The 4,835-nt window shown below is 36.4% G+C and overlaps 1 pseudogene; it reads left to right on the forward strand.

The window, feature by feature from the left end:
* Positions 1–4,078, forward strand: LOC150037557 (uncharacterized; annotated as a pseudogene).
* Positions 4,079–4,835: the final 757 nt, after the last annotated feature.

Here is a 4,835-nt window from a genome sequence, read left to right on the forward strand (position 1 = left end):
ATGAGATGGCATAAAGATAAGCGAGTTGAAACGGAGGATGTATTGCGACATCCAGCTAATGCAGAGGGGTGGAAACATTTTGATCGTGAATTCCCTCATTTCGCTTTAGATCCTCGAAATGTTCGTTTGGGATTAGCTTCAGATGGCTTCAATCCGTTTGGAAATATGAACACTTCTTATAGTATGTGGCCTGCGGTGATAATTCCTTATAATTTGCCCCTTTGGAAATGCATGAAGGAAACAAACTTCTTCATGTCTTTGCTCATACCTGGTCCAAAATCTCCTGGAAAGGAAATTGACGTTTACTTGTAACCGTTGATTGAATAGTTGAAAGAGTTGTGGACAATTGGTGTACGAACTTATGTTCTGTTGTTGGTGAGTTTTTTCAACTATATGCTACCTTATTATGGACGATTAATGACTTCCCTACGTACGGTGACTTATCTGGGTGGAGTACAAAAGGTTATCAAGCATGTCCAATATGCAAAGAAGATAACTCATCCTTCGGGATAAGAGAGAAAATATCATTTATGAGACATCGACGTTATCTTCCAGAGAATCATAGTTGGCGTCGAAGTAGAAAACATGATGGAAAAGTTGAACGTAGACCTCCACCAGTCGTAATGAATGGAGAAGAGATATTACAACAAATAAATACGCTAAACTTTTTTGTGCTTAGCAAACATCCATCGAAGCAAGATAAAAAAAGAAAGCGAATTCTAAACTGGACTAAAAAAAGTATTTTTTTTCCAACTTCCATATTGGTTCAGACTATTGTTACAACATAAATTGGATGTAATGCATATTGAAAAAAACATATGCGACAATTTGGTGGGCACATTGTTAAATATTGAAGGAAAGGCAAGGGATAGAACGAACGCTCGATTAGAGTTACAAGATTTGAAGATAAGAAAGGACCTACACTTGATACAGGTCGATAACAGATTTGTAAAACCACACGCAGCATACACATTAACAAATGGTGAACGGATTTCGTTTTATAAGTATTTGAAATCAGTGAAATTCCCTGATGGATTCGTATCTAACATATCACGATGTGTCAATGACAAAGATGGAAAAATATCGGGGCTGAAAACACAAGACTGTCATGTGTTGCTTCATAGACTACTCCCTATTGGTATTCGAGCATACCTACCAAAGAACGTATCCACAACTATTTTTGAGTTGTGTACATTCTTTCGCGACTTATGTGCAAAGAGAATATGTGTAAGTGATTTGAACAGACTATAAGCAGACATCATAGTCATTCTTTGTAAATTGGAGAGAGTATTCCCACCTGCCTTTTTTGATGTAATGGTACACCTTGCAGTTCATCTACCATATGAAACCAAAGTGGTGGGTCCAGTTAGTTACAGTTGGATGTATCCTATTGAAAGAAGTTTACGAACATTAAAACAATTTGTACAGAACAAAGCACATCCTGAGGGGTCTATAGCGGAAGCATATGCAATGAATCAATCATGGAACTTCTGCTCGCGATATCTAAGTGGGATTGAAACGAGATTCAATAGAGATGAACGAAATGATGATAACATTCTCGATCACAAGATATTTGGTGAATTCGAATTATTTAGGTAGAGGGTACGACCATTAGAGGCGTCAACTTTACGGACGCTATCAGCGGAGGAAAAGCGTATTGCACATTGGTATATTCTCAACAATTGTAAAGAAATAACAGACTATCACAAGTACATTTCAAACTTTTTCTTTTTCTAAATTCTAGGGTATCTCCTTTGTTATAACATTTAAATGATCAATTTTGTAGGCAACATTTGAGGTTAATTCGTCATGAAGCTCAAAGCACCTCTGACTTATATATAAAACATCAATGCAAATTTTCCGATTGGTTCAAATCTCAGGTATACATAGTCATTTTGTAGGCAACAGTTGAGGGATGATTCATTTTTCGTATTCATTTTTAATGTATAATTAATTATCAGGTTCTACAACGGCGCGAGAGAAGATATCTCCGATGATTTCTTTTCACTTGCAATGGGACCTTCGTCTAAGGTGCGTTCTTACAGTGGATGCATTGTTAATGGGGTACGGTTTCACACTGTAGAGCGTGATAATTGTCGAGCTACACAAAATAGTGGAGTCCTAGTGGCCGGGGAGATCAGTGAGAACACAAGTATGGATAACAATTTCTACGGTGTTGTAGACAAAGTATTAGATTTCCAATATGCGAACAAAAGATGCATTTTCTTGTTGAAGTGTAGATGGTTTGACACAGATAACAACAAAAGTAATAGGACACATGTGGATTTAGGATATAAATCGATCAATACATCACACTTTTGGTATGTCGACGAGCCTTTTATCTTACTATCCAAGCACAACAAGTCTTTTACATTGATGACATCAAACATGGTGGCAATTGGAAAGTTGTTCAAGTAGTCCAAAATAAACGAATATGGGATGTATCGGAAGTGGATGATGTTGAAAACACACAACTAGATTTACTATAAATTATTGATGGCGTCCGAGTGGATGAAACCATTGAGGAGGTTACTTTATGCAGAGTTGACGTTGATCCTACAGTTGTGGAAAGACCAATTATTTGTACATGGTGATCATGACTTCATAAACGATGATGATGAAGAACAATTATCTCCCAATAACAGTTCAAGTGCTGATGAATAATTTGAATTAGATTACGATGATGAGTAATAATGTATCTACTCAATTCTCTTTTTCTCTAGCTTACACGTATTTATGGTTAATTTAATATTATTTTCTCTTTTTTATGTTTGTATAGATATGATGTCAACCCCTAATAGGCAACGAGAGGCTGATGAAGAATTCCAGGAGTTATATCTAGGCAATACGGTATCTTCTGTGGGTGATACTTTAGGTTAGTATATTTTGAAATATATTCTGTTAGCTGAAATACATCATAAACTGTTTTAAATTTTTTATTCTTCAGATAGTAGCTTAGAATCCAATCGGAAGAAACGAGAGCATTCACGGAACATCGAGTTGGAAAAATACGTCCAAAAACATGGGAGAATTACAATCGTGATAAATGAGGGGGAGACGAAACCGATATTTCAACATTCAGTACAATTTAGTAATGCAATCGACGTCGCCGTGAGATTTGCATTTCCAGTACGTTGTCGTACTTTTGCTGAGATTCCAAACGAGTTCATAGAATTGGCTAAAAGTCAATTATTGGCAAGTAATTATAAGTTTATTCTTTTACAGTCATGAACATCATCTATGCTAATTCTCCCCTCCCTCTTTTGTAGGCTCATTTCGAACTTGATCTATCCAGTCAATGACATAACTGTTTTATAGAACATCAAATGCAAAACTCCAAAAAATTTAGAGTAGATTTGCACAGACATTACAGAAAATGTGGAGATCCTCAGCAAACAGGTGTCAGTTTGCCTAGTTGGCTTAAAAATATGCCAGAAGATTGGTACTTTTTGTGTGACCATTTCGAGAGTAAAGCATTTCAGGTAGAATATTTATGGCGTGTATCATTTGCTGCATTTACTAATACATCACATTATTGACATATTTTTTTTCTTCAAATGTAGAAAATGTTTGTGACGAACAGGAAGAACAAAGAGAAATTATCGTTCGATCACGTAGGTGGATCGAAGTCATTCCTGCAAATTCAGGTAGAGTTGCAAGCAAAGGAGGGTCCAAAAATAGGATGTGTTTCCCTATTACGGCTCTAAAGGTGGCAAGTTTGTGAACAAGGTAGCTGAAAATGCACATGTAACATTTTTTATTTTACTATCATGTTTTTTTTTCACTTTTAACTTTAGTCGCTCATTCTTACCCATTTAATTATTATGTCTAGCATCAAATGTTGGAACTACAATCCAGCCCCATTCTAGAAGGTTCTCAACTACTAACAGGGGATGAAATCTGTGAGACAATTTTGGGTAGACGACCTGGATATTCAAAAGGTCTAGGATTGGGCCCTAAGCCTAAGTCAAGAAGAAGTAGCATCTCATCAAGCTCGTCATCTATTCAAGGAATGGAAGAATTGAGAGTCAATTTCCAACAATCTCAATCTAGGATTAAGGAACTTGAAGACGTTTAGAAAAAATGCAAAAAGATCATACAAGACAAATGGAAGAAATGAAAAAAATGATTGAAGACATGGTACGATCACTTAGAGAAGACTCATCAAATTAGGTATGATTACTACATTATTTAGTTGTCTAATATGTTGCTATCCTGCAGTTATGGTAGCAAAGTTTAGTTATGTCTTAAGTAGATTTATGATAATTAAAGAATTGTTGGCTATCCTGCAGTTATGGTAGTCAAACAACTGGATTTTGATGTGTTTTTTGTTGGCTATCTTGTGTATTTATGAATGTTTACGAAGTTTAATGTGTTGTGGTTGGGGGGGCGGGGGGAGGTTGAGCTTGAGTTAAACCATTTTGGGGACAAATTTGAGTTTTATGTGTGTTGGTCATTGTTTACTTATTTTGTATGTTTTTTATGTTCGGGAGGTTCCATGTTTGTTGTGGGGGTGGTAGAGTTTCATTACACCCATCTTGTTCTTGAACTTGGCTATTTTGTATTAAGGACAAAGAAAAACAAGTCAAACCAACCCATGTTAACAGGTGATGTGGCCCTATCCCAGCCAGCCAATTCTGTAGAAGGGCCTCCTATTGAAGAGTGACACATGTCCCTAACATTGTTTATTCATTTACTGTTTTGCCCTTGTGTTTAGGGCTCTGTACTTTAAAACATAAGCAGTTGTATTCTTTATGGTGTGTGTTGAAAATAATTGAAGATAGACTACAGTAGTTCGTGCTCTCTCCTTGCCTCTTGCTCTCTCCTTGCCTCTC

Source organism: Benincasa hispida, chromosome 2 (assembly GCF_027475165.1).
Source record: "Benincasa hispida cultivar pf3 chromosome 2, pf3_genome.v1.1, whole genome shotgun sequence".
NCBI classification, from domain to species: Eukaryota; Viridiplantae; Streptophyta; class Magnoliopsida; order Cucurbitales; family Cucurbitaceae; genus Benincasa; species Benincasa hispida.